The 25,550-nt window shown below is 45.4% G+C and overlaps 1 protein-coding gene across 1 annotated transcript in view; it reads left to right on the top strand.

Annotated features, from left to right (window-relative positions):
* The first annotated feature begins 1,213 nt into the window (after positions 1–1,213).
* The window catches only part of NAT16 (N-acetyltransferase 16 (putative)), a 40,980-nt gene continuing 16,643 nt past the window's right edge, over positions 1,214–25,550 (top strand). Inside the window, exon 1 of the mRNA XM_075346667.1 lies at positions 1,214–1,321. The gene's annotated coding sequence lies outside the window, so the exon portion shown is untranslated. The remainder of the gene's footprint in view (positions 1,322–25,550) is intronic.

Raw genomic sequence — 25,550 nt, 5'->3', positions numbered from 1 at the left:
TAAAAAAGAAAGGAAGCCCAAAATAAAATATAAAAATGATAACTATAAATATATATATATCTTTGTTATTACTTATAATATTTTATTTTGGGGTTTTTTTTTTCTTCTTTACATCATTGTAGTTTTGATTGATTTTGTAATACTTTGTCTAAATGAAAGGGCGAAAAATGTGTAATTCTTCCTATATAGATATAGTATAGATGTATAGAATGAAAAGGAAGAATTCCACATTTTTCACACTTCCATTAAAAAAAATGCATTACAAAATCAAATCAAAAGTACAATGAATGTAAAAAAAAAGAAAGAAGAAACCTGTAAAGCAAACAAAACACAAAACAAGTAAAAAATGGACAAATTAGAGGAGAAAAAAAGGGGCAAAAACCCAAAACAGTCTGCGCCAGGAAGGGGTTAATGTATGCAGCGCCCGTGGTGTGATATGGGCCGGGTGTTACATGGTATGGATAGGTGATTGATGGTTTATGTCGTTATTTGGTTTTTTTTAGTCTCTTTCCTCTTTTTTTCCTCTTTTTCTTGCTTTGCCCTTCATCTTTCCCCTTCATGGTGGGTACCAGAGGACACAGCCCCTCCAGGCCCCGGCCCCCCATTGCTGCCTGGTACAGACATCCCCCTTTATCTCTGGCTCTGCAGTGGGGGGCAGATGATGAGTGCCCCCCCGTCCTCTCCTCCATCTCTCGCCATCCTGTGCCCATTTCATGCCTGGCCTGTGAATGGAGGCTGCTGTGGGAGGGGATGGAGGGATGGGGGAGCTGGAGGGAGGGGGGGACAGAGATGGAGGGAGGGGGGGAGAGATGGAGGGAGGGGGACAGAGCTGGAGGGAGGGGGGCAGAGATGGAGGGGAGGGGGACAGAGATGGAGGGAGGGGGGGCAGAGATGGAGGGAGGGGGGACAGAGATGGAGGGGAGGGGGACAGAGATGGAGGGAGGGGTGGCAGAGATGGAGGGAGGGGGGACAGAGATGGAGGGAGGGGGGACAGAGATGGAGGGAGGGGGGACAGAGATGGAGGGAGGGGGGACAGAGATGGAGGGAGGGGGACAGAGCTGGAGGGAGGGGGGGCAGAGATGGAGGGAGGGGGGACAGAGATGGAGGGAGGGGGGCAGAGATGGAGGGAGGGGGACAGAGATGGGAGGGAGGGGGACAGAGGATGGAGGGGGCGCTTTCCTTTCTTCCATAGAGGGGGGAGGGGAGCAGAGAAGGGTTTCAGATTGGGGGAGGGCGCACAGATGATATAGACAGAAGCCCACAGCCCCAGCAGAGAGGAAGACATAGGAAGGATCCCAAGGACGACCACCCTCGCCCATCGGTAACACTGCCTATATCTTATGTATCCTGCTCTGTGTATAGGGGGGCTGCGCATAGGGACAACAGGGGGTGCACGACACCTGCAGAGAGGAGGGGAAAAAGGGTGCTAATATGGAGGCATCCAGAGCCTGGGGAAATAGGAGGAGGAAAGGGAGAAAGCGGAGGACCGGCGAAAGGAGGACAGGTGGCCAGATATAAGGTGACAGCGAGGATAGAGGATCTGTGTATAAGGAGGTCTATGTGTCCTGATGTCTGTGTATTAGGAGGAGGAGAGGTCTGTGTGTCCTGATATCTGTGTATTAGGGAGGAGGGAGAGGTCTGTGTGTCCTGATGTCTGTGTATTAGGAGGAGGAGAGGTCTGTGTGTCCTTGATGTCTGTGTATTAGGAGGAGGAGGAGAGGTCTGTGTGTCCAGATGTCTGTGTATTAGGAGTAGGAGGAGAGGTCTGTGTGTCCTGATGTCTGTGTATTAGGAGGAGGAGAGGTCTGTGTGTCCTGATATCTGTGTATTAGGAGGAGGAGAGGTCTGTGTGTCCTGATGTCCTGTGTATTAGGAGGAGGAGAGGTCTGTGTGTCCTGATGTCTGTGTATTAGGAGGAGGAGGAGAGGTCTCTGTGTCCTGATGTCTGTGTATTAGGAGGAGGAGGAGAGGGTCTGTGTGTCCTGATGTCTGTGTATTAGGAGGAGAGGTCTCTGTGTCCTGATATCTGTGTATAAGGAGAGGTCTGTGTGTCCTGATATCTGTGTATAAGGAGAGGTCTGTGTGTCCTGATGTCTGTGTATTAGGAGAAGGAGGAGAGGTCTGTGTGTCCTGATGTCTGTGTATTAGGAGTTGGGAGGAGAGGTCTGTGTGTCCTGATGTCTGTGTATTAGGAGGAGGAGAGGTCTCTGTGTCCTGATATCTGTGTATTAGGAGGAGGAGGAGAGGTCTGTGTGTCCTGATGTCTGTGTATAAGGAGAGGTCTGTGTGTCCTATGTCTGTGTATTAGGAGGAGAGGTCTGTGTCTCCTGATGTCTGTGTATTAGGAGGAGGAGGAGAGGTCTGTGTGTCCTGATGTCTGTGTATAAGGAGAGGTCCTGTGTGTCCTATGTCTGTGTATTAGGAGGAGAGGTCTGTGTCTCCTGATGTCTGTGTATTAGGAGGAGGAGGAGAGGTCTGTGTGTCCTGATGTCTGTGTATTAGGAGGAGGAGAGATCTGTGTGTCCTGATATCTGTGTATTAGGAGGAGAGGGTCTGTGTATCCTGATATCTGTGTATTAGAAGGGAGAGAGGTCTGTGTGTCCTGATGTCTGTGTATTAGGAGGAGGAGAGGTCTGTGTGTCCTGATATCTGTGTATTAGGAGGAGGAGAGGTCTGTGTGTCCTGATATCTGTGTATTAGAAGGAGGAGAGGTCTGTGTGTCCCTGATATCTGTGTATTAGAAGGAGGAGAGGTCTGTGTGTCCTGATATCTGTGTATTAGGAGTAGGAGGAGGAGGAGAGGTCTGTGTGTCCTGATGTCTGTGTATTAGGAGGAGGAGAGGTCTCTGTGTCCTGATATCTGTGTATTAGGAGGAGGAGGAGAGGTCTGTGTGTCCTGATATCTGTGTATAAGGAGAGGTCTCTGTGTCCTGATATCTGTGTATTAGGAGGAGGAGAGGTCTGTGTGTCCTGATATCTGTGTATAAGGAGAGGTCTGTGTGTCCTGATGTCTGTGTATTAGGAGGAGGAGAGGTCTCTGTGTCCTGATATCTGTGTATTAGGAGGAGGAGGAGAGGTCTGTGTGTCCTGATGTCTGTGTATAAGGAGAGGTCTGTGTGTCCTATGTCTGTGTATTAGGAGGAGAGGTCTGTGTCTCCTGATGTCTGTGTATTAGGAGGAGGAGGAGAGGTCTGTGTGTCCTGATGTCTGTGTATAAGGAGAGGTCTGTGTGTCCTATGTCTGTGTATTAGGAGGAGAGGTCTGTGTCTCCTGATGTCTGTGTATTAGGAGGAGGAGGAGAGGTCTGTGTGTCCTGATGTCTGTGTATTAGGAGGAGGAGAGATCTGTGTGTCCTGATATCTGTGTATTAGGAGGAGAGGTCTGTGTATCCTGATATCTGTGTATTAGAAGGAGGAGAGGTCTGTGTGTCCTGATGTCTGTGTATTAGGAGGAGGAGAGGTCTGTGTGTCCTGATATCTGTGTATTAGGAGGAGAGGTCTGTGTGTCCTGATATCTGTGTATTAGAAGGAGGAGAGGTCTGTGTGTCCTGATATCTGTGTATTAGGAGGAGGAGGAGAGGTCTGTGTGTCCTGATATCTGTGTATTAGAAGGAGGAGAGGTCTGTGTGTCCTGATGTCTGTGTATTAGAAGGAGGAGAGGTCTGTGTGTCCTGATGTCTGTGTATTAGAAGGAGGAGAGGTCTGTGTGTCCTGATATCTGTGTATTAGAAGGAGGAGAGGTCTGTGTGTCCTGATGTCTGTGTATTAGGAGGAGGAGAGGTCTGTGTGTCCTGATGTCTGTGTATTAGAAGGAGGAGAGGTCTGTGTGTCCTGATGTCTGTGTATTAGGAGGAGGAGAGGTCTGTGTGTCCTGATATCTGTGTATTAGAAGGAGGAGAGGTCTGTGTGTCCTGATGTCTGTGTATTAGGAGGAGGAGAGGTCTGTGTGTCCTGATGTCTGTGTATTAGGAGGAGGAGAGGTCTGTGTCTCCTGATGTCTGTGTATTAGAAGGAGGAGAGGTCTGTGTGTCCTGATATCTGTGTATTAGAAGGAGGAGAAGTCTGTGTGTCCTGATATCTGTGTATTAGAAGGAGGAGAGGTCTGTGTGTCCTGATATCTGTGTATTAGAAGGAGGAGAGGTCTGTGTGTCCTGATGTCTGTGTATTAGAAGGAGGAGAGATCTGTGTGTCCTGATGTCTGTGTATTAGGAGGAGGAGAGGTCTGTGTGTCCTGATGTCTGTGTATTAGGAGGAGGAGAGGTCTGTGTGTCCTGATATCTGTGTATTAGAAGGAGGAGAGGTCTGTGTGTCCTGATGTCTGTGTATTAGGAGGAGGAGGAGAGGTCTGTGTGTCCTGATGTCTGTGTATTAGGAGGAGGAGGAGAGGTCTGTGTGTCCTGATGTCTGTGTATTAGGAGGAGGAGGAGAGGTCTGTGTGTCCTGATATCTGTGTATTAGAAGGAGGAGAGGTCTGTGTGTCCTGATATCTGTGTATTAGAAGGAGGAGAGGTCTGTGTGTCCTGATGTCTGTGTATTAGGAGGAGGAGAGGTCTGTGTGTCCTGATATCTGTGTATTAGAAGGAGGAGAGGTCTGTGTGTCCTGATGTCTGTGTATTAGGAGGAGGAGGAGAGGTCTGTGTGTCCTGATGTCTGTGTATTAGGAGGAGGAGGAGAGGTCTGTGTGTCCTGATGTCTGTGTATTAGGAGGAGGAGAGGTCTGTGTGTCCTGATGTCTGTGTATTAGGAGGAGGAGAGGTCTGTGTGTCCTGATATCTGTGTATTAGGAGGAGGAGAGGTCTGTGTGTCCTGATGTCTGTGTATTAGGAGGAGGAGGAGAGGTCTGTGTGTCCTGATGTCTGTGTATTAGGAGGAGGAGGAGAGGTCTGTGTGTCCTGATGTCTGTGTATTAGGAGGAGGAGAGGTCTGTGTGTCCTGATGTCTGTGTATTAGGAGGAGGAGAGGTCTGTGTGTCCTGATATCTGTGTATTAGGAGGAGGAGAGGTCTGTGTGTCCTGATGTCTGTGTATTAGGAGGAGGAGGAGAGGTCTGTGTGTCCTGATGTCTGTGTATAAGGAGAGGTCTGTGTGTCCTGATATCTCTGTATTAGGAGGAGGAGGAGAGGTCTGTGTGTCCTGATATCTCTGTATTAGGAGGAGGAGGAGAGGTCTGTGTGTCCTGATATCTGTGTATAAGGAGAGGTCTGTGTGTCCTGATGTCTGTGTATTAGAAGGAGGAGAGGTCTGTGTGTCCTGATGTCTGTGTATAAGGAGAGGTCTATGTGTCCTGATATCTGTGTATAAGGAGAGGTCTGTGTGTCCTGATATCTGTGTATAAGGAGAGGTCTGTGTGTCCTGATATCTGTGTATAAGGAGAGGTCTGTGTGTCCTATGTCTGTGTATTAGGAGGAGAGGTCTGTGTGTCCTGATATGTGTGTATTAGGAGGAGGAGAGGTCTGTGTGTCCTGATGTCTGTGTATTAGGAGTTGGAGGAGAGGTCTGTGTGTCCTGATATCTGTGTATTAGGAGGAGGAGAGGTCTGTGTGTCCTGATGTCTGTGTATTAGGAGGAGAGGTCTGTGTGTCCTGATATCTGTGTATTAGAAGGAGGAGAGGTCTGTGTGTCCTGATGTCTGTGTATAAGGAGAGGTCTATGTGTCCTGATGTCTGTGTATTAGGAGGAGGAGGAGAGGTCTGTGTGTCCTGATGTCTGTGTATAAGGAGAGGTCTGTGTGTCCTGATATCTGTGTATAAGGAGAGGTCTGTGTGTCCTGATGTCTGTGTATTAGGAGGAGAGGTCTGTGTGTCCTGATATCTGTGTATTAGGAGGAGGAGGAGAGGTCTGTGTGTCCTGATATCTGTGTATAAGGAGAGGTCTGTGTGTCCTGATGTCTGTGTATTAGGAGGAGGAGAGGTCTGTGTGTCCTGATGTCTGTGTATTAGGAGGAGGAGTGGTCTGTGTGTCCTGATATCTGTGTATTAGGAGGAGGAGAGGTCTGTGTGTCCTGATATCTGTGTATTAGGAGGAGGAGAGGTCTGTGTGTCCTGATATCTGTGTATTAGGAGGAGGAGGAGAGGTCTGTGTGTCCTGATGTCTGTGTATTAGGAGGAGGAGAGGTCTGTGTGTCCTGATATCTGTGTATTAGGAGGAGGAGGAGAGGTCTGTGTGTCCTGATGTCTGTGTATTAGGAGGAGGAGGAGAGGTCTGTGTGTCCTGATGTCTGTGTATTAGGAGGAGGAGAGGTCTGTGTGTCCTGATGTCTGTGTATTAGGAGGAGGAGGAAAGGTCTGTGTGTCCTGATGTCTGTGTATTAGGAGTTGGAGGAGAGGTCTGTGTGTCCTGATATCTGTGTATTAGGAGGAGGAGAGGTCTGTGTGTCCTGATGTCTGTGTATTAGGAGGAGGAGGAAAGGTCTGTGTGTCCTGATGTCTGTGTATTAGGAGTTGGAGGAGAGGTCTGTGTGTCCTGATATCTGTGTATTAGGAGGAGGAGATGTCTGTGTGTCCTGATGTCTGTGTATTAGGAGGAGGAGAGGTCTGTGTGTCCTGATATCTGTGTATTAGGAGGAGGAGAGGTCTGTGTGTCCTGATGTCTGTGTATTAGGAGGAGGAGGAAAGGTCTGTGTGTCCTGATGTCTGTGTATTAGGAGTTGGAGGAGAGGTCTGTGTGTCCTGATATCTGTGTATTAGGAGGAGGAGGAGAGGTCTGTGTGTCCTGATGTCTGTGTATTAGGAGGAGGAGGAGAGGTCTGTGTGTCCTGATGTCTGTGTATTAGGAGGAGGAGGAGAGGTCTGTGTGTCCTGATGTCTGTGTATTAGGAGGAGGAGAGGTCTGTGTGTCCTGATGTCTGTGTATTAGGAGGAGGAGGAGAGGTCTGTGTGTCCTGATATCTGTGTATTAGGAGGAGGAGGAGAGGTCTGTGTGTCCTGATGTCTGTGTATTAGGAGGAGGAGGAGAGATCTGTGTGTCCTGATGTCTGTGTATTAGGAGGAGGAGAGGTCTGTGTGTCCTGATATCTGTGTATTAGGAGAAGGAGAGGTCTGTGTGTCCTAATGTCTGTGTATTAGGAGAAGGAGGAGAGGTCTGTGTGTCCTGATGTCTGTGTATTAGGAGAAGGAGGAGAGGTCTGTGTGTCCTGATATCTGTGTATTAGGAGAAGGAGAGGTCTGTGTGTCCTGATATCTGTGTATTAGGAGAAGGAGAGGTCTGTGTGTCCTGATGTCTGTGTATTAGGAGGAGGAGAGGTCTGTGTGTCCTGATGTCTGTGTATTAGGAGGAGGAGGAAAGGTCTGTGTGTCCTGATGTCTGTGTATTAGGAGTTGGAGGAGAGGTCTGTGTGTCCTGATATCTGTGTATTAGGAGGAGGAGGAGAGGTCTGTGTGTCCTGATGTCTGTGTATTAGGAGGAGGAGGAGAGATCTGTGTGTCCTGATGTCTGTGTATTAGGAGGAGGAGAGGTCTGTGTGTCCTGATGTCTGTGTATTAGGAGGAGGAGGAGAGGTCTGTGTGTCCTGATGTCTGTGTATTAGGAGGAGGAGGAGAGATCTGTGTGTCCTGATGTCTGTGTATTAGGAGGAGGAGGAGAGATCTGTGTGTCCTGATGTCTGTGTATTAGGAGGAGGAGAGGTCTGTGTGTCCTGATGTCTGTGTATTAGGAGGAGGAGGAGAGGTCTGTGTGTCCTGATATCTGTGTATTAGGAGAAGGAGAGGTCTGTGTGTCCTAATGTCTGTGTATTAGGAGAAGGAGGAGAGGTCTGTGTGTCCTGATGTCTGTGTATTAGGAGAAGGAGGAGAGGTCTGTGTGTCCTGATATCTGTGTATTAGGAGAAGGAGAGGTCTGTGTGTCCTGATATCTGTGTATTAGGAGAAGGAGAGGTCTGTGTGTCCTGATGTCTGTGTATTAGGAGGAGGAGAGGTCTGTGTGTCCTGATGTCTGTGTATTAGGAGGAGGAGGAAAGGTCTGTGTGTCCTGATGTCTGTGTATTAGGAGTTGGAGGAGAGGTCTGTGTGTCCTGATATCTGTGTATTAGGAGGAGGAGGAGAGGTCTGTGTGTCCTGATGTCTGTGTATTAGGAGGAGGAGGAGAGATCTGTGTGTCCTGATGTCTGTGTATTAGGAGGAGGAGAGGTCTGTGTGTCCTGATATCTGTGTATTAGGAGAAGGAGAGGTCTGTGTGTCCTAATGTCTGTGTATTAGGAGAAGGAGGAGAGGTCTGTGTGTCCTGATGTCTGTGTATTAGGAGAAGGAGGAGAGGTCTGTGTGTCCTGATATCTGTGTATTAGGAGAAGGAGAGGTCTGTGTGTCCTGATGTCTGTGTATTAGGAGGAGGAGAGGTCTGTGTGTCCTAATGTCTGTGTATTAGGAGAAGGAGGAGAGGTCTGTGTGTCCTGATGTCTGTGTATTAGGAGAAGGAGGAGAGGTCTGTGTGTCCTGATATCTGTGTATTAGGAGAAGGAGAGGTCTGTGTGTCCTGATATCTGTGTATTAGGAGAAGGAGAGGTCTGTGTGTCCTGATGTCTGTGTATTAGGAGAAGGAGAGGTCTGTGTGTCCTGATGTCTGTGTATTAGGAGGAGGAGGAGAGGTCTGTGTGTCCTGATGTCTGTGTATTAGGAGGAGGAGGAAAGGTCTGTGTGTCCTGATGTCTGTGTATTAGGAGTTGGAGGAGAGGTCTGTGTGTCCTGATGTCTGTGTATTAGGAGAAGGAGGAGAGGTCTGTGTGTCCTGATGTCTGTGTATTAGGAGAAGGAGGAGAGGTCTGTGTGTCCTGATATCTGTGTATTAGGAGAAGGAGAGGTCTGTGTGTCCTGATATCTGTGTATTAGGAGGAGGAGGAGAGGTCTGTGTGTCCTGATGTCTGTGTATTAGGAGGAGGAGGAGAGGTCTGTGTGTCCTGATGTCTGTGTATTAGGAGGAGGAGGAAAGGTCTGTGTGTCCTGATGTCTGTGTATTAGGAGTTGGAGGAGAGGTCTGTGTGTCCTGATATCTGTGTATTAGGAGGAGGAGGAGAGGTCTGTGTGTCCTGATGTCTGTGTATTAGGAGTTGGAGGAGAGGTCTGTGTGTCCTGATATCTGTGTATTAGGAGAAGGAGAGGTCTGTGTGTCCTGATATCTGTGTATTAGGAGAAGGAGAGGTCTGTGTGTCCTGATGTCTGTGTATTAGGAGGAGGAGAGGTCTGTGTGTCCTGATGTCTGTGTATTAGGAGGAGGAGGAAAGGTCTGTGTGTCCTGATGTCTGTGTATTAGGAGTTGGAGGAGAGGTCTGTGTGTCCTGATATCTGTGTATTAGGAGGAGGAGGAGAGGTCTGTGTGTCCTGATGTCTGTGTATTAGGAGAAGGAGGAGAGGTCTGTGTGTCCTGATGTCTGTGTATTAAGAGGAGGAGAGGTCTGTGTGTCCTGATGTCTGTGTATTAGGAGAAGGAGGAGAGGTCTGTGTGTCCTGATATCTGTGTATTAGGAGGAGGAGAGGTCTGTGTGTCCTGATGTCTGTGTATAAGGAGAGGTCTGTGCGTCCTGATGTCTGTGTATTAGGAGGAGGAGAGGTCTGTGTGTCCTGATGTCTGTGTATTAGGAGGAGGAGGAGAGGTCTGTGTGTCCTGATGTCTGTGTATAAGGAGAGGTCTGTGCGTCCTGATGTCTGTGTATTAGGAGGAGGAGAGGTCTGTGTGTCCTGATGTCTGTGTATTAGGAGGAGGAGGAGAGGTCTGTGTGTCCTGATGTCTGTGTATTAGGAGGAGGAGAGGTCTGTGTGTCCTGATGTCTGTGTATTAGGAGGAGGAGAGGTCTGTGTGTCCTGATGTCTGTGTATTAGGAGTTGGAGGAGAGGTCTGTGTGTCCTGATGTCTGTGTATTAGGAGGAGGAGAGGTCTGTGTGTCCTGATGTCTGTGTATTAAGAGGAGGAGAGGTCTGTGTGTCCTGGTTTCCATGAAATCTTCAGCTATTGCCATATTACACTGTCAGTGTGCTGCCCCCTATTGGTGGTTGCTAAAAGGTAGAATATTAGCTGTTTTTTACTGATTTATTAAATAGAGTACATCAGAAAAGTTAGTACACCCTTCTCACTTTTGTGAATATTTTATTATATCTTTTCCTGGGACAGCGCTACAGATCTGCCCCTGTGATACAATGTGCAGTGTCAGTGTGCAGCTTGTATATAATGTGCAGTGTCAGTTTGCAGCTTGTATAACAGGGTTAATAAGTCAGCACAAAACCATTAAAGTGTAAACCGCTGGCAAAAAGTGAGTACACCCTAAGTGAAAATGGCCAAATTGTGGCCTTGGTGTGAATATTTTGTGGGGGGCCATTATTTTCTAGCAATGGCTTCGCACTCTTGGGCCTATAGGTCATTAAAGCTGCAGAAGAGCCGCGGATCCTCTTCCATTCACCAAGACGATGTCTCGGAGCTGGTGGATGTTACAGACTTTGCGATCCTCCACCTTCTGTATTAGGAGGCCCCAGAGGTTCTCCATAGGGTTTAGGTCTGGAGACGCTCAGCAGCACCTCAGTTTCTGTAGCGAAGCAGTGGTTGTCTTGGAGGTGTTTGGGGTCATTATCATGTTGGAATATGACGGGAGGGGATCCTGCTCAGCTTCAATGTGTCTCAGGACATGTTGGCATTCATGGTTCCCTCAATGAACTGTAGCTCCCCACAGCCGCCAGCACTTATGCACCGCAAACCATGACACTCCCACCACCATGCCTGACTGTAGGCATGACACACTTGTCTTTGTCCTCCCCACCTGATTGCCCATGTGCACTCAACTTCTGTGGTCAAGGCATGTCCTGAGTGGATCCTGTCTTGTTATACCGCTGTATGGGCTTGGCCACCGTGCTGCAGCTCAGTGTCAGGGTGGTGACAATCTTATAGCCTCGGCCATCTTTATGTAGAGCAACAATTCTTTTTTTCAGCTCCTCAGAGAATTCTTTGCCATGAGGAGCCATGGTGACCTTCCAGTGACCAGTATGAGAGAGTGTGTGAGGGATAACACCGAATGTATAACCCCTGCTCCTTCAGTCACACCTGAGACCTTATAACACTAATGAGTCACATGACACCGGGGAGAGAGAATTTCTAAGTGGGCACAATTTAGCCGTTTTCACTTAGGGGTGTACTCACTTTTGTTGCTAGCGGTTTTGACATTAATGGCTGCGTGCTGAGTTATTTACACTGTTACACAAGCTGCGCACTGACACTGCACATTATATCACAGGGTCAGATCTGCAACGCTGTCCCAGGAAAAGATGTAAACAATTTTTTGATAAAAATGTGAGGGGTGTACTCACTTTTGTAATATACTGTAGATATATGTCTTCTGTTGTGTCCCTGACTTTGATGTGGGCCTTGGTTGCAGCTCTGCCTGTGTCTGTTAACCTGTTAATTGCTGCTGTCAGGCTCTGGCACCGGGTTTTAGCAGGCGTCGGCAGTGGGGGGCAATGTGATCTCAGTGAGGCGATGGTTTGCCATGACACCTGGGGGTCTGCTGAAGCCCCTGGTGCTTGTCATGATGATTCTCCTGTGAAAACCAGCGTTTAGCTGCTGTTCCTAGGAGATTGTGATTTTTACTATACATAGCAGTGCATCAGCACTATAATGTATAGCAAAAGGGATCGGATGAAAAAATAAATACATTAAAAGAAATTAAAAATACACATATTTGGTATCGCTGCGTTTGTAAATGTCTCACGTATCAAAATATAAAATAAGTTAATGCAATCAATAAATAGATTAAGAAAAAAAAAATATTACCTTTTTTGGCCCCGGCAACATTGCAATCAAATGCGATAATAGACGATCCAATCAGGATATCTACAATATGGTGGTGTCACCGGCGGGTAATGTCTGCACACACAGCACTGCACATACTATAGGTTTCCCGGGTTGTGATGTGTTGGCTTTTACCCAATTTCTAATATCGTTTCCTGAGGATTACGGTGGTCGGTGTTCTGGAGGTCACAGCCGCGGGGGAGTCACAGGGAGCGGTGCCGGGAGGAGAGGTGCCGGTGTTCTGGAGGTCACAGCCGCGGGGGGAGCACAGGGAGCAGTGATGGGAGGAGAGGTGCCGGTGTTCTGGAGGTCACAGCCGCGGGGGGAGCACAGGGAGCGGTGACGGGAGGAGAGGTGCCGGTGTTCTGGAGGTCACAGCCGCGGGGGGAGCACAGGGAGCGGTGACGGGAGGAGAGGTGCCGGTGTTCTGGAGGTCACAGCCGCGGGGGAGTCACAGGGAGCGGTGCCGGGAGGAGAGGTGCCGGTGTTCTGGAGGTCACAGCCGCGGGGGGAGCACAGGGAGCAGTGATGGGAGGAGAGGTGCCGGTGTTCTGGAGGTCACAGCCGCGGGGGGAGCACAGGGAGCGGTGACGGGAGGAGAGGTGCCGGTGTTCTGGAGGTCACAGCCGCGGGGGGAGCACAGGGAGCGGTGACGGGAGGAGAGGTGCCGGTGTTCTGGAGGTCACAGCCGCGGGGGGAGCACAGGGAGCGGTGACGGGAGGAGAAGTGCCGGTGTTCTGGAGGTCACAGCCGCGGGGGAGAGCACAGGGAGCGGTGACGGGAGGAGAGGTGCCGGTGTTCTGGAGGTCACAGCCGCGGGGGGAGCACAGGGAGCAGTGACGGGAGGAGAGGTGCTGGTGTTCTGGAGGTCACAGCCGCGGGGGAGTCACAGGGAGCGGTGCCGGGAGGAGAGGTGCCGGTGTTCTGGAGGTCACAGCCGCGGGGGGAGCACAGGGAGCAGTGATGGGAGGAGAGGTGCCGGTGTTCTGGAGGTCACAGCCGCGGGGGGAGCACAGGGAGCGGTGACGGGAGGAGAGGTGCCGGTGTTCTGGAGGTCACAGCCGCGGGGGGAGCACAGGGAGCGGTGACGGGAGGAGAGGTGCCGGTGTTCTGGAGGTCACAGCCGCGGGGGGAGCACAGGGAGCGGTGACGGGAGGAGAAGTGCCGGTGTTCTGGAGGTCACAGCCGCGGGGGAGAGCACAGGGAGCGGTGACGGGAGGAGAGGTGCCGGTGTTCTGGAGGTCACAGCCGCGGGGGGAGCACAGGGAGCAGTGACGGGAGGAGAGGTGCCGGTGTTCTGGAGGTCACAGCCGCGGGGGGAGCACAGGGAGCGGTGACGGGAGGAGAGGTGCCGGTGTTCTGGAGGTCACAGCCGTGGGGGGGCCACAGGGAGCGGTGACGGGAGGAGAGGTGCCGGTGTTCTGGAGGTCACAGCCGCGGGGGGAGCACAGGGAGCGGTGACGGGAGGAGAGGTGCCGGTGTTCTGGAGGTCACAGCCGCGGGGGGAGCACAGGGAGCGGTGCCGGGAGGAGAGGTGCCGGTGTTCTGGAGGTCACAGCCGCGGGGGGGGGTCACAGGGAGCAGTGATGGGAGGAGAGGTGCAGGTGTTCTGGAGGTCACAGCCGCGGGGATCACAGGGTGCGGTGACGGGAGGAGAGGTGCTGGTGTTCTGGAGGTCACAGCCGCGGGGGGATCACAGGGAACGGTGACGGGAGGAGAGGTGCCGGTGTTCTGGAGGTCACAGCCGCGGGGGGATCACAGGGAACGGTGACGGGAGGAGAGGTGCCGGTGTTCTGGAGGTCACAGCCGCGTATGGGGCGACACTTATCTCTGGGCTTATGGCTTAATCAGGATATATTTATAGTGTCCTGTATGTAGTGTCCTGTCCAGATGCTGCGGGGGACGCCGGGGGCTCAACTAACACTGTATACACTGCACAGGATTCACTCCTCCCTCCATATCACTCCTTCTACATCACTCCTGCTCTACTTCTATATCCATCCATCCATCTATCCATATATTCATCCATCCATTCATCCATGCATCCAAACATCCATCCATTCCTCCCTCCATCCATATATTCATCCATCCATTCATCCATCCATCTATCCATATATTCATCCATCCATCCATCTATCCATATATTCATCCATCCATTCATCCATCCATCTATCCATATATTCATCCATCCATCCATCTATCCATATATTCATCCATCCATCCATCTATCCATATATTCATCCATCCATTCATCCATGCATCCAAACATCCATCCATTCCTCCCTCCATCCATATATTCATCCATCCATTCATCCATCCATCTATCCATATATTCATCCATCCATCCATCTATCCATATATTCATCCATCCATTCATCCATCCATCTATCCATATATTCATCCATCCATCCATCTATCCATATATTCATCCATCCATCCATCTATCCATACAGTGCCTACAAGTAGTATTCAACCCCCTGCAGATTTAGCAGGTTTACACATTCGGAATAACTTGGCATTGTGACATTTGGACTGTAGATCAGCCTGGAAGTGTGAAATGCAGCAAAAAAGAATGTTATTTCTTTTTTTTTTTTTTAAATTGTGAAAAGTTTATTCAGAGGGTCATTTATTATTCAACCCCTCAAACCACAAGAATTCTTTTTGGTTCCCCTAAAGTATTAAGAAGTATTTCAGGCACAAAGAACAATGAGCTTCACATGTTTGGATGAATTATCTCTTTTTCCAGCCTTTTCTGACTAATTAAGACCCTCCCCAAACTTGTGAACAGCACTCATACATGGTCAACATGGGAAAGACAAAGGAGCATTCCAAGGCCATCAGAGACAAGATCGTGGAGGGTCACAAGGCTGGCAAGGGGTACAAAACCCTTTCCAAGGAGTTGGGCCTACCTGTCTCCACTGTTGGGAGCATCATCCGGAAGTTGAAGGCTTATGGAACTACTGTTAGCCTTCCACGGCCTGGACAGCCTTTTAAAGTTTCCACCCGTGCCGAGGCCAGGCTTGTCCGAAGAGTCAAGACTAACCCAAGGACAACAAGGAAGGAGCTCCGGGAAGATCTCATGGCAGGGGGGACATTGGTTTCAGTCAATACCATAAGTAACGTACTCCACCGCAATGGTCTCCGTTCCAGACGAGCCCGTAAGGTACCTTTACTTTGAAAGCGTCATGTCAAGGCTCGTCTACAGTTTGCTCATGATCACTTGGAGGACTCTGAGACAGACTGGTTCAAGGTTCTCTGGTCTGATGAGACCAAGATCAAGATCTTTGGTGCCAACCACACACGTGACGTTTGGAGCCTGGATGGCACTGCATACGACCCCAAGAATACCATCCCTACAGTCAAGCATGGTGGTGGCAGCATCATGCTGTGGGGCTGTTTCTCAGCCAAGGGGCCTGGCCATCTGGTACGCATCCATGGGAAGATGGATAGCACGGCCTACCTGGAGATTTTGGCCAAGAACCTCCGCTCCTCCATCAAGGATCTTAAGATGGGTCGTCATTTCATCTTCCAACAAGACAACGACCCAAAGCACACAGCCAAGAAAACCAAGGCCTGGTTCAAGAGGGAAAAAAATCAAGGTGTTGCAGTGGCCTAGTCAGTCTCCTGACCTTAACCCAATTGAAAACTTGTGGAAGGCGCTCAAGATTAAAGTCCACATGAGACACCCAAAGAACCTAGATAACTTGGAGAAGATCTGCATGGAGGAGTGGGCCAAGATAACTCCAGAGACCTGTGCCGGCCTGATCAGGTCTTATAAAACACGATTATTAGCTGTAATTGCAAACAAGGGTTATTCCACAAAATATTAAACCTAGGGGTTGAATAATAATTGACCCACACTTTTATGTTGAAAATTTATTAAAATTTAACTGAGCAACATAACTTGTTGGTTTGTAAGATTTATGCATCTGTTAATAAATCCTGCTCTTGTTTGAAGTTTGCAGGCTCTAACTTATTTGCATCTTATCAAACCTGCTAAATCTGCAGGGAGTTGAATACTACTTGTAGGCACTGTATATTCATCCATCCATCCATCCATATATTAAGCCATCCCTCCCTCCATCCATCTATCCATCCATCTATCCATCCATCCAAATATCCATCCATCCATCCATCCATTCATCTATCCATCTATCCATCTATCCATGTATCCATCCATCCATCCATCTATCCATCCATCCATCTATCTATCTATCTATCTATCCCTCTATCTATCTATCTATCTATCCCTCTATCTATCTATCCCTCTATCTATCTATCCCTCTATCTATCTATCTATCTATCCCTCTATCCCTCTATCCATCTGTCATGAACAGCTGGGAAAGTCACTCAGAAATCCGCAGCTGTTCACTGATTTGTTACACACGACTACTTTCTAGCGCCCCCCTTGTCTGCAGGCCACTTTTGGTACTGCAGGACAATGCATAAGATGAGGCTGCTGTGCTAATAATGCCAAATATTGGAGGTCTCACAGCAAGGGTAAATGTATATATCACCGATTCCCGCTAATGGAATATATATATACCTTTGTACCCTTAATGATAGCACTCCAATAATTCTATGCAATAATCATTACGCTGCCACCACCCAGATTTTCCGGGATAGCTGGGGAACCGTTTCAGATAGCATAAGGCCCTTCAGGTTTATTGGATTCGTATATAAAGCATGAGGAAAGAAACTATTAAATTTTTTATATTTAATCCAAAAATAGGCAGTGTTTAAAAAATATACAAGAATTTACAAAAGGGAACAATACAAATACAGTATAGAAAGTTACATTAAAAATAAAAGGTATAAAACGTGAAACTTACTAAGCTTGTGCCATAGAAGTGGCGTCTACTTAGGGAGTGGAGGGAACTCCAAGATGGTAGAAGAACGGCCAGCATCACCCTTCATGATGCCCTCCAAGTACTGACTGAGCCCCCCAGACAGGAGCTGTCTCTTATGCCCTGGCTAGCCCCCCTTGCCTGTGACATCATTTTACAGTCTCTTGTGGGCTGGGCTTGAGATGTTCACAAAGTTTCGTAATTCTAGGGTTTCCCATATCTTTGCCCCTGGGCCACTCAGGTGCACGATTTTAGCGTCATATTTTATATCTCGATTTTACATTTACATTGATACCAAACACAACGCCTCTAGTACAATTTTACTGGCCAATACTATTGTGCCGTGATTCCGGCGATCTCCCAGTGGAACTAGACGGTGCGTTGGGTTCAGCACTCCACAGGGATTCTGGAAATATGTTTTTCATTTTTCTAGCATTAACGCAGCACTTAAAACCTGCTTTGGAAGTTTTCCCACCAATAGCACAAAGGATTGTCTTTCCCTGCATTTTATTTTCTGTAGATATACCATCACCCATGTCGTAAATACCTTAAGCTTCCAAGCAGATCAGATAATCGTCATGACGATCTGTGGCTGAGGGTGGAAATGAGGGGGGTGAAGAACCTTCAACAGTTTTGCATGACACCTCCCCCTTTTTGAGGTAGCATGGGAGATTGATTTGACGATCGTCTCCTAAGCCTACCTCGCTGGCATCCCCCTGCCGGGACAGCCCGTCAGCGTTGCCATGCTCAACACCCTTCCTGGGTTGAATGGTAAAATCATACTGCTGTAGTGCCAAGCTCCACCGCAGTAGCTTACCATTGTAGCCGGCCACACGGTGTAGTCAGCTGAGAGGGTTGTGGTCTGTTACTATGGTGAAGTTGCGTCCATATAGGTAGGGCTGCAGCTTCTGCAGGGCCCACACTATAGCGAGGCACTCCTTCTCCACAGTGGCGTAGGCCACTTCACGGGATAAGAGCTTACGGCTGAGAAACACCACCGGATGCTCTTCTCCCTTCCCATTTACCGGGCTGAGTACTGCACCCAGGCCAAATGCACTGGCATCTGTCTGAACTATGAACCGTCGGGTGAAGTCTGGGGCTTGTAGGATTGGGGAATTGGCGATGGCAGCTTTCAGTGCCCTGAAGGACCGTTCACAGTCATCTGTCCAGGTGACTACTTGCGGTAGCTTCTTTTTGGTGAGGTCCGTCAACGGCTTAGCAAGAGCACTATAGTTAGGAACGAACTTCCTATAGTACCCTGCCGTACCCAAGAAGGACATCACCTGCTTCTTTGACTTGGGGGTAGGCCAGGAGGTGATGGCATCAACCTTGCCTGGCTCTGGTTTCAGGGCTCCGCCACCCACTCGGTGTCCGAGGTACTGTACCTCCGTCATGCCGATCTGACACTTCCCTGGCTTTATAGTCAGACCAGCGCTTTGGATCCACCTGAGCACCTGCTCCAGGTGCCCCAGGTGTTCCTCCCAAGTGGGACTAAAGATGGCAATGTCATCCAGGTCACCAACAGCAAACCATCCTAGTTCATCGAGCACCTGGTCGACCAATCGCTGGAAAGTAGCAGGAGCATTTCTCATGCCAAAGGGCTTGACAAGGGATTCATACAGCCCGAATGGGGTGATGAAGGCAGACATTTCTTGTGCTTCCTTGGACATAGGAATCTGCCAGTATCCTCAACTCAGGTCCATGATCGTAAGGTACCGGGCCCCAGCTAGACAATCCAACAGCTCATCGATGCGTGGCATTGGGTATGCATCGGGTGCTGTGATTGCATTTAGCCTCCTGTAGTCCATGCAAAACCGGGTTGTCCGGTCCTTTTTTGGAACCAAGACTACCAGCGAAGCCCATGCATTTTTGGACTTCCGGATCACGCCAGGACTAGCATTTCATTGATCTCCCTTTTTATGTACTTTTGTACCTCTAGGGAGACATGGTAAGGGGTTTGACGGACTGGGGGATGACTCCCTGTCTCCACCTGGTAGATGGCTAGCAATATCTTCCCTGGGACATCTGTGAAGGTCGTCAGGTAGGGCCGGAATATCTCCCGCAGCTGGGACCTTTGGTCCATGGATAGCTATGGGTTGAATTCTGCCTCCTCAATAGACCCTCAATCCCGGACCAATGCGAGCAAGTCCACCAAGACTTCACTTTTGCCTTCCTCGGGAAGGCTACACACAGGAAAGGAGAAGGCTTCCTGATAATGATGAGCTTTCATCATGTTAACATGGAAGACCTTTTGCCTCTTCCTGGCATGGTCAATGGTGACTACGTAGTTCACATCATTGAGACGCTGATGCACAAGGTATGGACCCTCCCAGGCCACCTGAAGCTTGTTCTGGTTCATTGGGACTAGGACCCACACCTTCTGACCCACTTTGTACACCCACTCCCGAGCGTGTTGATTGTACCACAGCTTCTGGCTGGCCTTGGCCTCCATCATATTCTCATGCACCAGCTGTGTCATTGACTCCATTTTGTCACGGAGCCGCGTAACATACAGACACTTCTAGAATTCCCTTACCAGACCAAGAGGTCCCTGCCGTACAGGAGCTTGAAGGGGGAGAACCCCGTTGAGGCCTGTGGCACCACCCTGTAAGTAAAGAGTAGGTGTGGTAGATAGTGCTCCTAGTCGTGTCCATATGACTCAATCAGCATCGTAAGCACCTGCTTAAAGGGAACCTGTTACCAGATTTGGGGCCTATAAGCTGCGGCCTCCACCAGTGAGCTCTTATATACAGCATTCTGGGATGTTGTATAGAAGAGCCCAGGCCACTGTGTAGAACGTAAAAATCACTTTATAAAACTTACCTAAATGGTTGCTGCGGTGGAATTGGGTCATATGGGTGTCTCCGTTGTCCGGTGCCGGCGCCTCCTCTTTCGGCGATCTTCGTCCTCCTTCTGAAGCCTGTGTGCATGACGCGTCCTACGTCATACACACTCGCCGGTCCCGCGCAGGCGCACTACAATACATTGATCTGCCCAATTCAGGGCAGATCAAAGTGCGCTTGCGCAGGACCTCAATGCCTGCGAGTGTGGATGACGTAGAGTGCGTCATGCACCCCGGCTACAGAAGAAGGATGACAAATAAGTAAATAAGGCTGCTGACCTACCAATGCCAAATATTGAGTATATATTACTGATTCCCGATAATGGAATATATATATATACTGTAGGTATGGCCACCAGTAACATACCAAGTCCAAAAATTGGCTTCTGACTTATATGACCTCAGGTCGCCCTCCCATCTGGAAACTCATTTTATGATATCTTGTGGGCTGTGCCGAGAATTTCAGAATATTAGACAATTCTAGTTTTTCACGTATCTTTGCCCCGAGGTCACACAGGTATTAGTGTATTATTAGTAGATATTAGTGTCTGATTTTATATCTAGATTTTTCCCTCACATAGATACCAAACACAGCACATTTTTCATGCTTTTATTCGCCAATACCCATTTTTCGGGATACCAGTGATCGCCCAGCAAGGTAAGATGGGGATCTGCATTCAGCACCTTGCCCGGATTCCAACTATATGCTCTTTATTTTTCTAGTATTAATATGGCACTTAAAAACTGGGCTCACAGCATTTTTACTTGAAAGAACAAAAAAATGTCTTTCTGTGCACAACGTTTGCCTCCAGTTGCTCCATTCACCGATTGTAAATACCACACTCACCGTTGTTATATTCTTGTACATAGGGGCAGTATTATAGTAGTTATATTCTTGTACATAGGAGCAGTATTATAGTAGTTATATTCTTGTACATAGGGGCAGTATTATAGTACTTATATTCTTGTATATAGGGGCAGTATTATAGAAGTTATATTCTTGTACATAGGGGCAGTATTATAGTAGTTATATTCTTGTACATAGGAGCAGTATTATAGTAGTTATATTCTTGTACATAGGGGCAGTATTATAGTAGTTATATTCTTGTACATAGGGGGCAGTATTATAGTAGTTATATTCTTGTACATAGGGGCAGTATTATAGTAGTTATATTCTTGTACATAGGGGCAGTATTATAGTAGTTATATTCTTGTACATAGGGGGCAGTATTATAGTAGTTATATTCTTGTACATAGGGGCAGTATTATAGTAGTTATATTCTTGTACATAGGGGCAGTATTATAGTAGTTATATTCTTGTATATAGGGGCAGTATTATAGAAGTTATATTCTTGTACATAGGGGCAGTATTATAGTAGTTATATTCTTGTACATAGGAGCAGTATTATAGTAGTTATATTCTTGTACATAGGGGCAGTATTATAGTAGTTATATTCTTGTACATAGGGGGCAGTATTATAGTAGTTATATTCTTGTACATAGGGGCAGTATTATAGTAGTTATATTCTTGTACATAGGGGGCAGTATTATAGTAGTTATATTCTTGTACATAGGGGCAGTATTATAGTAGTTATATTCTTGTACATAGGGGCAGTATTATAGTAGTTATATTCTTGTACATAGGGGCAGTATTATAGTAGTTATATTCTTGTACATAGGGGCAGTATTATAGTAGTTATATTCTTGTACATAGGGGCAGTATTATAGTAGTTATATTCTTGTACATAGGGGCAGTATTATAGTAGTTATATTCTTGTACATAGGGGCAGTATTATAGTAGTTATATTCTTGTACATAGGGGCAGTATTATAGTAGTTATAATCTTGTACATAGGGGCAGTATTATAGCAGTTATATTCTTGTACATAGGGGCAGTATTATAGTAGATATATTCTTGTACATAGGGGCAGTATTATAGTAGTTATATTCTTGTACATAGGGGCAGTATTATAGTAGTTATATTCTTGTACATAGGGGCAGTATTATAGTAGTTATATTCTTGTACATAGGGGGCAGTATTATAGTAGTTATATTCTTGTACATAGGGGCAGTATTATAGTAGTTATATTCTTGTACATAGGGGCAGTATTATAGTAGCTATATTCCTGTACATAGGGGCAGTATTATAGTAGTTATATTCTTGTACATAGGGGGCAGTATTATAGTAGTTATATTCTTGTACATAGGAGCAGTATTATAGTAGTTATATTCTTGTATATAGGGGCAGTATTATAGTAGTTATATTCTTGTACATAGGAGCAGTATTATAGTAGTTATATTCTTGTACATAGGAGCAGTATTATAGTAGTTATATTCTTGTACATAGGAGCAGTATTATAGTAGTTATATTCTTGTACATAGGGGCAGTATTATAGTAGTTATATTCTTGTACATAGGGGCAGTATTATAGTAGTTATATTCTTGTACATAGGGAGCAGTATTATAGTAGTTATATTCTTGTACATAGGAGCAGTATTATAGTAGTTATATTCTTGTACATAGGGAGCAGTATTATAGTAGTTATATTCTTGTACATAGGGGGCAGTATTATAGTAGTTATATTCTTGTACATAGGGAGCAGTATTATAGTAGTTATATTCTTGTACATAGGAGCAGTATTATAGTAGTTATATTCTTGTACATAGGGGCAGTATTATAGTAGTTATATTCTTGTACATAGGGGCAGTATTATAGTAGTTATATTCTTGTACATAGGGGCAGTATTATAGTAGTTATATTCTTGTACATATGGGGCAGTATTATAGTAGTTATATTTTTGTACATAGGAGCAGTATTATAGTAGTTATATTCTTGTACATAGGGGCAGTATTATAGTAGTTATATTCTTGTACATAGGAGCAGTATTATAGTAGTTATATTCTTGTACATAGGGGCAGTATTATAGTAGTTATATTCTTGTACATAGGGGCAGTATTATAGTAGTTATATTCTTGTACATAGGGGCAGTATTATAGTAGTTATATTCTTGTACATAGGGGCAGTATTATAGTAGTTATATTCTTGTACATAGGGGGCAGTATTATAGTAGTTATATTCTTGTACATAGGGGGCAGTATTATAGTAGTTATATTCGTGTACATAGGGGCAGTATTATAGTAGTTATATTCTTGTACATAGGGGCAGTATTATAGTAGTTATATTCTTGTATATAGGGGCAGTATTATAGTAGTTATATTCTTGTACATAGGAGCAGTATTATAGTAGTTATATTATTCTACATAGGGGCAGTATTATAGTAGTTATATTCTTGTATGTAGGGGCAGTATTATAGTAGTTATATTCTTGTACATAGGCGCAGTATTATATTAGTTATAATCTTGTACATAGGGGCAGTATTATAGTAGTTATATTATTCTACATAGGGGCAGTATTATAGTAGTTATATTCTTGTACATAGGGGCAGTATTATAGTAGTTATATTCTTGTACATAGGGGCAGTATTATAGTAGTTATATTCTTGTACATAGGGGCAGTATTATAGTAGTTATATTCTTGTACATAGGGGGCAGTATTATAGTAGTTATATTCTTGTACATAGGGGGCAGTATTATAGTAGTTATATTCGTGTACATAGGGGCAGTATTATAGTAGTTATATTCTTGTACATAGGGGCAGTATTATAGTAGTTATATTCTTGTACATAGGGGACAGTATTATAGTAGTTATATTCTTGTATATAGGGGCAGTATTATAGTAGTTATATTCTTGTACATAGGAGCAGTATTATAGTAGTTATATTATTCTACATAGGGGCAGTATTATAGTAGTTATATTCTTGTATGTAGGGGCAGTATTATAGTAGTTATATTCTTGTACATAGGCGCAGTATTATAGTAGTTATATTCTTGTACATAGGGGGCAGTATTATAGTAGTTATATTCTTGTACATAGGGGCAGTATTATAGTAGTTATATTCTTGTACATAGGGGCAGTATTATAGTAGTTATATTCTTGTACATAGGGGCAGTATTATAGTAGTTATATTCTTGTACATAGGGGGCAGTATTATAGTAGTTATATTCTTGTACATAGGGGGCAGTATTATAGTAGTTATATTCTTGTACATAGAGGCAGTATTATAGTAGTTATATTCTTGTACATAGGGGCAGTATTATAGTAGTTATATTCTTGTATATAGGGGCAGCATTATAGTAGTTATATTCTTGTACATAGGGGCAGTATTATAGTAGTTATATTCTTGTACATAGGGGCAGTATTATATTAGTTATAATCTTGTACATAGGGGCAGTATTATAGTAGTTATATTATTCTACATAGGGGCAGTATTATAGTAGTTATATTCTTGTATGTCGGGGCAGTATTATAGTAGTTATATTCTTGTACATAGGGGCAGTATTATAGTAGTTATATTCTTGTACATAGGGGGCAGTATTATAGTAGTTATATTCTTGTACATAGAGGCAGTATTATAGTAGTTATATTCTTGTACATAGGGGCAGTATTATAGTAGTTATATTCTTGTATATAGGGGCAGCATTATAGTAGTTATATTCTTGTACATAGGGGCAGTATTATAGTAGTTATATTCTTGTACATAGGGGCAGTATTATATTAGTTATAATCTTGTACATAGGGGCAGTATTATAGTAGTTATATTATTCTACATAGGGGCAGTATTATAGTAGTTATATTCTTGTATGTCGGGGCAGTATTATAGTAGTTATATTCTTGTACATAGGGGGCAGTATTATAGTAGTTATATTATTCTACATAGGGGCAGTATTATAGTAGTTATATTCTTGTACATAGGGGCAGTATTATAGTAGTTATATTCTTGTACATAGGGGCAGTATTATAGTAGTTATATTCTTGTACATAGGGGGCAGTATTATAGTAGTTATATTCTTGTACATAGGGGGCAGTATTATAGTAGTTATATTCTTGTACATAGAGGCAGTATTATAGTAGTTATATTCTTGTACATAGGGGCAGTATTATAGTAGTTATATTCTTGTATATAGGGGCAGCATTATAGTAGTTATATTCTTGTACATAGGGGCAGTATTATAGTAGTTATATTCTTGTACATAGGGGCAGTATTATATTAGTTATAATCTTGTACATAGGGGCAGTATTATAGTAGTTATATTATTCTACATAGGGGCAGTATTATAGTAGTTATATTCTTGTATGTAGGGGCAGTATTATAGTAGTTATATTCTTGTACATAGGGGCAGTATTATAGTAGTTATATTCTTGTACATTGGGGCAGTATTATAGTAGTTATGTTCTTGTACATAGGCGCAGTATTATAGTAGTTATATTCTTGTACATAGGGGCAGTATTATAGTAGTTATATTATTCTACATAGGGGCAGTATTATAGTAGTTATATTCTTGTACATAGGGGGCAGTATTATAGTAGTTATATTCTTGTACATAGGGGCAGTATTATAGTAGTTATATTATTCTACATAGGGGCAGTATTATAGTAGTTATATTCTTGTATGTAGGGGCAGTATTATAGTAGTTATATTTTTGTACATAGGAGCAGTATTATAGTAGTTATATTCTTGTACATAGGGGGCAGTATTATAGTAGTTATACTCCTGTATATAGAGGGCAGTATTCTAGTAGTTATACTCCTGTATATAGGGGCAGTATTATAGTAGTTATATTCTTGTACACAGGGGCAGTATTATATTAGTTATATTCTTGTACACAGAGGCAGTATTATATTAGTTATATTCTTGTATACGGTATTATTAATGATTTCTAGAGAGCGCACATTTTGATTTTCATTGCATATATAACGATGACTTTTACTAACAAAAAAATCTTCCAGTAAAATCGCTTTATTTTCTGCATCGTAGATGTAAAGCCAGTATGTAAATGTAAATTTTCTTAAATTTGCTTAAATATATCCAATGTCAGGAGTCTCTGGAATTAGTGGTGACCTATCTCTGTATCGCAACATTTTTCAGGACTTCCAGGAGTTGTTTTGCTCTCTGTGTCCTATATATACAGAGAGGAAAATAAGTATTTGATCCTCTTCTGATTTTGCAAGTTTTTCAACCTATAAGGAATGAAGAGGCGTGTAATT

This window comes from Anomaloglossus baeobatrachus, chromosome 4 (assembly GCF_048569485.1).
Source record: "Anomaloglossus baeobatrachus isolate aAnoBae1 chromosome 4, aAnoBae1.hap1, whole genome shotgun sequence".
Taxonomy (NCBI): domain Eukaryota; kingdom Metazoa; phylum Chordata; class Amphibia; order Anura; family Aromobatidae; genus Anomaloglossus; species Anomaloglossus baeobatrachus.
The sequence above is the reverse complement of the archived record's forward strand: the minus strand, read 5'-3'. Positions and strand labels throughout refer to the sequence as shown.